The sequence below is a fragment of the Hipposideros armiger genome, unplaced genomic scaffold (genome assembly GCF_001890085.2).
Source record: "Hipposideros armiger isolate ML-2016 unplaced genomic scaffold, ASM189008v1 scaffold_262, whole genome shotgun sequence".
NCBI lineage: Eukaryota > Metazoa > Chordata > Mammalia > Chiroptera > Hipposideridae > Hipposideros > Hipposideros armiger.
Window position 1 is genome coordinate 1018430 of NW_017731612.1, and position 9073 is coordinate 1027502.

At 47.1% G+C, this 9073-nt stretch overlaps 1 long non-coding RNA gene across 1 annotated transcript; it reads left to right on the forward strand.

Annotated features, from left to right (window-relative positions):
• The first annotated feature begins 2522 nt into the window (after nt 1-2522).
• LOC109390273 (uncharacterized) lies at nt 2523-8682 on the forward strand. The gene is made up of 3 exons (XR_002125540.1): nt 2523-5661; nt 7567-7769; nt 8240-8682. It is a non-coding gene; the product is annotated as an uncharacterized LOC109390273 (long non-coding RNA).
• Nucleotides 8683-9073: the final 391 nt, after the last annotated feature.

A 9073-nucleotide genomic window follows, 5' to 3' on the forward strand; every position in this document is an offset into this window, starting at 1 on the left:
ATTGCTTATATTTACCATAGCTACATCTATAGATTATACATTGCTTTTATTTGTATTATTTATGTATCTATCACTACTTTAACAAATTACCACAAACTTAGTGGCTTAACACAACACAAATATATTATTGGCAGTTCTGTAGCTTTGGAGTCCAACATTCAACTCATGAGTTGAATGAGGCAGGGTCCAGCGTGTGCAGAGTCAGACCTTGTATTTATTTAAAATTTTGTTATTTTGTTCATCATGCTTTTAAAAGGAATTTTGAATTTTAAAAATACTGCATTAAAATGCTGTTTATCTTGGTTACTGAGTGTGTGGCTTCTCCCCACATCTGCTCTGACATCTAGCCAAGTATTGGGTGCCGTCTCGGGGGAACGGCATTGCTTCATGGGGGCCCACGCTGGGAATCTGGACCGTCAGCTCTGCTTCTGATGGTCCTTGGGGGACTTCAGTCCGCAGCTCCAGGCCAGGACTTAGCGAGAAGCCCAGGAGACAGGCCTCAGGAGAGGGCCACCTGCCCACACCTTGATCTTAGACTTCTAACCTCCAGAGCTGTGAGAAGCAAACGACTTGTGTTTAAGCCCCCAGGCTGTGGCAGTTTGCTGTGGCAGCCCCAGCGGACTCACACACACATCACAGAGAAACAGGATGAGCGCTCATGTCTGTGAAGTACAGACAGGCTTGTCTCAGGGCGGTGTGGCTGTTACCAGTTAGGGCACTATGAGGCCATGCAAAGAGCTAGAAGCACATCCTTGGTGGACCTTTTATACCACAGACGAGATCGTCCATCTTATAACTTGGCCAGCATTTTCCAAAGTCTGATCCTGAGAACATTAGTTCTACAGTATGCTAATAACTTTTTCTGGAAAATAGGAGTAGCTTTGGACAATATTATAATTACTATAAAGCAAATACTTTTCTTGTTTCAGGGAAAATGTATCTACCAAAGAGTATAAGGTAATAAGCAATGATTTTCACCAAATAACCTAAAAATTTAATTCATCTATTTGGACCTTAACGAAGTAAATCTTCGTTGATAACATCTGAAAACACAGGAAGGGAATACATTTTACTCCTAGCCATTTTTGGATAGTGCTAATCTAATCAAAAGATGGAATGACCACAAATTAAGTACTTGAAATATTTTTAGTCATTCTGGGTTTTCTGTACATCTTTGCTTGTGACCAGGGGTGTGAGGTTGCGCAGACAAGAACGGCACTTCTGCCTTTGCTTGCTCTCCAGCTGCAATGGAACGGGCTCCGAGCTGCATCTTAGAACCAGGGAAAAGCCGCGCCGAAGGGCTGCCCTACTCCCAGCCTGGCTTTTTAGGGCACATGAGGCTTTGTTCATGGACATTTTCCTGATCATCTGATGAAAGCCCATCACGACTAAACTCAGTGATGGTGGTTTGATGGTAAACGCAGATGTGGAACGCACATAAAAATGTCTGTGACAATGAAACCCGACTGCCTGTTGACAGAATTCTAGTGGCCAGGGCTTAGGACCAGGAGTAGCACTGCATTTCGGTTTCTTCAGTCATTACTTGTTGAAGCATTGCTAAATATCTGTGGTGAGCCTAGATTCTGTGGATTTTGCTCTTGTGTTTCCCAGTCCTTTTAAGTTTGAAGTGCTTCAAGCTCACTGTGGTTTTAATGACTCAGAGCACTTGCACCTGGCACAGAATGTCACTTGTTTGTTCAAAGGGACCGCCAGTTTCTTGGGAAAGAACACTGCAGAGATGACATGCTTTTCGAGGTTCCCACAGCTGCTTAGGAGAGCTGGTGGTTAAAGAAAAAAATGCAGACTGGCATATTTACTTTTTAAAGCAGGACAAATGTAAACAGTTTTTATGGTTCTGTGTTTATGAGGGTGACACACTCCATCTCAGGTATTTAAATATGAATAAGGAAACACTCCTGCCCGAGGGGCGCAAAGCCCACGGCTGGTGGAACAGGCAGGCTGCAAAGGGGCCTCCTCGCAGGAAAGGGCACGGGCGCGGGCGCGGGCTGTGGGAGTGGGCGTGGGCCGCCGGCCCCGCATCGTCGGCTGCGCGCGGGCTCCCTGAGGAGCTGTTTTCCAATAAATAAACCGACACCGGCGAGCGTCCCCGACTAGCCCACGATCCCACGCGCGGGAGATTCTGGTGCTCGTGTGCCCAAGAAACGGCCTGTGGCTTCTGCTCCGCGCGCAGTGCGCTCCGGCCGTGGGGCTGCGCCGCCGCCGGTCCCGCAGCCTGAGCGTGGGACGCCCCGGCTCCACGAGGCCACGTTTAGGGCGCCCCCCACCCTCCTCCCACGGGTCCGCCCCCCCGCCCTGGTCCCCCCCTCCTTCTTCACTCGCTCCTGCGGGCTCCACGCGTATTCCCTTCGCGTCTGCGCGCCTCGGTTTCCCCGTGCGTGGGGAGCCCTCGGCCGGGTTTTCCGCGGAGGTCCGCCCTCCAGCCTCCCGCGCCCGCCCGTTGCCCGCAGCGTGGCGCGGACCGGCTCCGAAGGCAGCGAGGAGGGGCCCGGCGGCGGCTGCCGTGCGTGGGGCCTCGCGGCCGTGGGGAGCCCTGCGGGCCGTGCGCGGCGCGGGGGAGGCCGGGCGATGGGAAGCGCGCGTGGGAGCCAGACAGACGCCCCGCGCCCGCCCCGGTCCCTCTCCGTTCAGGGGCTCGGGCGCCGCTGCGCTCAGCGCGCGTCCCCGGACGAGGACCCCGAGCCTCCCGGGGGGACGCTCCTCCCGCGGCTGCGGGCGCGGCCGGAAGCCTGAGGCGGGCCCTGCCGCCCGCGACGCCGTTCAGCGGGACCGACGTCCAGCCCTTGCGGCGGCGGAGCTCGGCTCCTGCCCGGGGTCGCCCTGCCCGGGGCGCCTGGGCCCGCGGGTCGGCTCAGAAAGACCGGGGTCTGGTGTCGGCGCCGCAAACCACACGTCCCGCCCCGCGGCTCACATCGCGGTGTGGCTGCGCGAAACTCTGCAAAGTCTGGTGCCACCCGTCAGCTCCTGGGGTTAAGCGGTGGCCTCAGGACTTGCCTGACTGTTGCCGGGAAGGCACAGGCACCGGGCGGCTTTGCTGCGGTAACAAGGGGGCCCCGACGACAGGAAGGCCCCTCTCCAGGCGGCCTGGGCGGCGCCTCCATTCCTGACCCTCGTCGGACGCCAGGCCTCACGGTCCCCCTCGGAGGTGCACTCTCAGAGGCACCTGTCACTTGCGTGACACCGCGACTGCGACATTCCAGAGCCATCGGAATACGTAGGAGCCAAGCCCAGCTCCCACCTCCTCGCTGTCCAGTGTGGGAGTAAAACACCAGGAGAGCAGGGACTTGAGGGACACATGACAGCGGCGCCTGGTTTGCAGGGAGCGGTGGCTTATGTGGGACCTTGAAGTGAGGTTGAGAGACAAATACTTATCTTCGTCGTGGGCCTGCAGACGGGAGAAACGGCTCTTGCTGGTGACTAAACTCACCTCAAAACACTTTTAAAAACGACTTTTCTTAAGCAGGGTTGCCAGGCCCAGAGACATCTCTGGGATTAAGTGTGAAAAGATTTTTGGCATCTGGATTGTTAATTCCTGGAATTAGTGTGTGGTTTGGGATTGGCAGTCTGAGTTTGTAGCTTTTTCTTTTATTTCAGTGTTTATAGCTGGGTTTCTTCTTTTTCTTTTTCTTGTCTTCCCCTCTCTCTCCCATTTCTTGAAGCTAAGAAAACAATTTGACTGTTTGTTGAAAGTCAGGTCTCACTATAGCCAGAAATAGGGGAGCAAGGAATTTGCAATGCCCCCGGAAGGTCCTTAAAGAAAGGAGGGAAGGCAGTGTTGGGGGATGAACACAGGACAGAAGTCCTTGCTTCAAATATCGCTTCTCACATTGTGGGAATTTGAGAAATGCTGACAGCGGAGCAAAGGGCTTTGGCTACCACGAGATCTGGGAGCAAAGCCCATGGCAGAGGCCATGTTAACTCTTACTGGGCCACCAGAAGCAGAGATGATGACGATCAGCAGCAAAAGCACAGACTCTGCAGGGTGTGGTGGAAACTCGTGGCAGTAAAATTAATTGTTTAACAGAACTTCCCCCCTGTTGAATTTGTGTTACGTATTCTGGACAGCTAGTATACACAGACTGACACCTGGATAAGGTTAAAGCAAGAAGATTTTTCTTTTAATCTTTTCTCCACCCCACCCCCTCATTTTCCCACAAAACATCACATTTCTGCTCTGATCTTTGATGAGTATGTGACATGTCAGTACAATGAGGCTAAATCGTAAGGTGTTTTTTTTTCTTTTTTCTGTTTTAACTCATTGAAAGAGCAGAACTCTTTTTTTCTGGAAATGCTCCCTTGAAGGGTGTCATGAACTTGAACGCTACCATGTTGGAAGGCTTGCCTGTGAGTGAGCCTACGCAGAGCATGGGGGACAGATGGGGAGACAGGCTGTTGTCACAAGTTGGGCCCCAGACCCAGAGCATCAGAGGTGGCTCTGCTATTGGGACAATGCATCTTCTGTTTTGACATAAACCAGTTGAGTGGAATTCCTGGCCGGTGCCCTTGTTTTGTTTGAAATTGTTTCTGATGAGAACTTGCATTTTTGAGATTTTGGCTGGATGACTAGTTTTGCAATAGTCTCATAGTTTGTGTTAACCATTTCAGATGTTGCAAAATGGGGCATTGTGAGAGCTGAGTTTGGGTTAATCCAACCTTGGGTGTTCCACATGCTGGTGGGTGACTCAGGACATGGGTGCTGGGAGACGAAGCACAAATCAAGCGAGTCCCTGAGTTGGAATTTGTTTGCTGGCAATGAGAAAAATCAAAGCGACCACACTTTTATATCTGAGGTTTTATTTCTTTTTACTATAATCTGACAGAGGAATTAACTTTAACTTTCATCTGCCTGTAAAATCTTAATAGGAGAGAGGGCTCTACCTTGTGGTCGTTTCATCTGACTGTGCTGTATTTGTGCTAAGCCACCCAGTGGCACGAACTGGACAACCTCCCTTAGTGTGGCTGTGCTATGAACAGGCACATGGCCACTCATGACAGACGGGGGATAAGCAGAAACCTGGGAGACAGCCCAACTCATGTCTGTCCAGACACATTTCTCAGGCAAAAATGAATCCACCCATCCCTTTCCCCAGGAACATCCACTGTGGTCGACTTTGGGGGTGTGGAGTTAGGAGAATGAGGACAGGATCACCTTGACACGCTTCGGTTTTCATCTCGGTGGGGTGTGTGGGCTGGCATCTCAACACACGGTGGATGAGAAGAGAGGACCGTTGTTGGCCTTCTCCCACCCCGGGAATGGGAAAACCAGTGTGTTGCTTCAGGGTAGGGAAAGAGCTACCATGATTTTAATGTCGCCAAGTTTTTAACAGCTCCTCCCTTCAGAACACAGAACTTGTCCAGGTCAGTACACCTGCAATCCTCCTTTTCTGCGCCTTCAGCTGGCAGTGTTCACGAGCAGGAAGACCATCATCTTAGAAAGCAGTGGATAAGAGAGAGGTCTCTGCAGAATGTAACGTGCCGCATCTCATTACGGAGCGGTGAGCTCAGCAGTGTGATAGACCCACATTCCAAAAGCTGAGTGGCGCTTTCTCTCATTTATCTCCTCAGTCTCTAACTTTTCCATCTACGTGTGAAAAATCAGGAAACTTCCGGAGTGGAATCGGCGTCATCCCACACAGTATGATGGTAATACCTTCTGCTCGTCGTGTTAGCTCAAGACAAGCTCATGAATCAAGGGTTTATGGAGCTTACGGATCAGTTTGCTTTGCTGTCAAAATTCCATTCATCAGACCAATATTTGGAAAGTGTTCTAAATATATTTATTTCAGTTTTTTAAATCTTCAGCTAGAAATTCAATAAATAAAAATAAAATGGTATTTTCCTGTATTTGGTTGAGCTGAATAATGGGCTGTTCTTTGTTACTTAAGACTAATTTTTAAGATTTCCCCCACCACCATCCCTTTAACAGCTTTTAACGAAGGTCACATTCAAGTTGCTCAAGTCTGTTTAGTACACCAAAATATATTGTTCTTTCACTGAAATATTTTTTAGACATTCATCTCGCATTTTAGTCCTTCAATCTAAAAAAACAATTGATGTGAATGGAAGATTCTTTGCTATTATTTACAAAAGTAATACAAAGGCTTCCAGACTATTGTCTGTTCAGTAATAGGATTTGGAAAACGGTGCTTACTATTATGCAGTCATTTCAATATGTTAAAATTTCTCTTCGATTATAGTTAATCTCTTTGCATGGGTAGTAGGTAGAATGGTTATCTGATTTGTGGGAAGCTGCTGGGCTCACAGTGTCCAGATTTGATAGGTACAGACAAATCAATAATTCTTTTAAGAAAAATTAGCCCCTCGGGTTCCTAGAGAGTCTGTGCTTTGTCTAAAGCAATTCACTATATTTATGTTTGGTGTAATCTTTTACTTGATTATATAGTGTTTTTTTCCCTGATAGGAGCACTAAATACTCAATAAAACTATTAAGTTTTGAGATTGCTTAAGGGGAGAGGGTGCATCTACTATCTGCTTGTTTACTAGAGGTCCAAGAATGGAACTATTAACTGGAAACCCTTAGAATATATTCCTGGGTTGCTTAGAGGCACCCTTGGGTGTTGTTCCAAGTCTGTTTCTTGTTCTGCACTCATAGTCAAGAAATTCAGATGACTGTGGGTGAAATTCTGCCTTCCTGAACCTCAAATATTTTCCTGACTTGGGAATAATTTTATCTCCTCATTCTATTCATGAATAATGAAAAAGTTTAAATTTGGATGCTCTCCAGTCCTTTCTTAGGACCACGGTAGAATGCTACATCTCGGTTACTTGTTGCTGCAATTAGAAGGATATGCTGAGCTGCCAGAATCGCAGATACCAATTAAAACCAATGATTTAAGAGCTCTAAAATTCATCATAATTTACAGTGAAAACAACAGACCCATGGAGATATTAAGCTGTTTCTATTAGGTGTTAGTATAGAATTTAGAGTGCGATCTGGTTATCCTGGATAAATCGTGTTATTTATTGATACAATGCTCTTTATACTGTTAACCCATTCTTCTTAAATATGCAAAAAGCATTATCTGTAGAGATTACTTTAAATTATCAAGGTGCTTTCATTGTTATGGAAGATACTGCTGTAACATTACCACTACATTTTTAACAATGAAAAGAATGTATTACGAAGACATGGTTTCTCATAGGTAATATTACTAGAAGCCAAAATGATAGAGGAAGCAGAGATATATATGCCATTATATAATATAAGGGACTTAAATATTAAAACGTAGGCTGTGCTAGTGAAGCAGTGAATGGAGCAGATGATAAGCACGTATGGAACGTGAGAGAGCGTGCAGCAGCCACCACTGCCGGTGCAGGGAAGGGTACACACAGGGCGTGGAGGAGGCAGCGCGGTGGGGGACTGGCGGGGTCACAGGCCAGCGGGAAAGGACGTGATTACTTCTGTTTCTCGTGTTGCTGCAAAATTTGTAGTCTTGTGTTGTGTTTGCATTTGAAGCTATGAGCGTGGCGGTGTCTTGCACACTTCATTTTGTCTGCTCTCATCTTTACCACTTATTTCCCCCTCAGCACGTATCTTTAAAGTCGTGCGTGTCATGGAGTGCTCTCCGCGCTGCGCCTCTGCCTCCTGCGTGGTGCTTCAGGAACACAGCGTCTCCCCCTCTCCCACCCACTTGCCTTCTCCTCTAGCAACAGAACCAGGGTACCTCCAGCTCCCCGCTCCACAAACAGTGCTGTGAAGGACGTCCCCAATGGGTCGCCTGTGGCTCAAGGTAAGAATTGCCTTGGGATAACAAATATAGAGAAAATTTATTGTTTTGCTCAAAAAAGAAAAAAAACCCTAAAAACATTACATATATGAATTAATTTATTGATAGAAATTGATATTTTATAACTCATCCAAGAGCATGAAATTAAATTTTTTTCTCCAAATTAAAGTTTTTCTCAACAGATGTCTTATGAATGTTAGATTTAGATAATGTTTACCATACTTCTTAGTTTTTCTTACTATTTAATCTTATTTTTACTTATGGTATTTTATTTTTATTATGTTTAATGGTTATTGCTGGTGTGCAGAAAAATACTAAGTAATTAATTTATATCAACAAATTTGTTGAACTAGTATGTGTTCAAGTAGTCTATTCTACCTTTTTTCCTGATAGATAATCAAATAATCTGTAAATAAGAAATTATCTCTTCCCTTCTAATGCTTACACCTCTTTTTTCTTTCGTTATGGCCTAGACCTGCAATTCCAGTATCGTGTCAAATCCTCTCAGTGATGATGTGCTTTTTCTCTGGCTCCTGAACTTACTGCTATTTTCTCTATCATGCTTAACATCTGTAATAGATGTTTTTTATATAAAAACTTTACAAAGTTAAAAAGTTCCCTTCTCTTCCTGGGTTGCCAAGAAGTTTCATCATTAATGTGAAATGTTTTTTACTGTATTGACTGAGATTCATTAATTGTATTATTTAGGCCAAGGACTGGCAGCCTGGTTCTACAGAAGGCCAGATAGTAAATATTTTAGACTGCAGACCACGCCGTCTCTGTCACATATGCTTTGGTTTGTCTTGTTTGTTTATAACCCTTTAAAAACATAAAAATCATTCTCAGCTCAAGGGCTTATAAGAACATATTACTGGGCCGGCCGAGTGGCGTGATGGTTAAGAACTCGCTTGGGATGCCAGAGGGCCCCGGTTCGGATCCCACATATGAGGGCCAGTGACACTGCCCTCCACAGCTAAGATGCTGAACAACAGCTCAACCTGGAGCTGGGCTGCCATGAGTCGCCGGCGATGGCGTGGGCTGCAGTCCCTGTGGCAGTGGATTGCCATGGGCTACCGTGAGCGGCCAGCAGCCAGCGTGAGCAGCCAGCAGCCGCAGTGAGCGGCCGTCCAGAAGCCGGCGACTGATCTGCCTCGCCAGAGAAGAGCGCAATGATGGTGCCAACTTGGGCCAGTGAAGCAACATCCTCCACAACTAGATTGAAGAACAAAAGGACAGCAACTTGTCTGTTCCCCTTCCCCCAATTCCCCAGCACTGTTCCCATCCCCCCAATTCCCCAATAAAAAAAT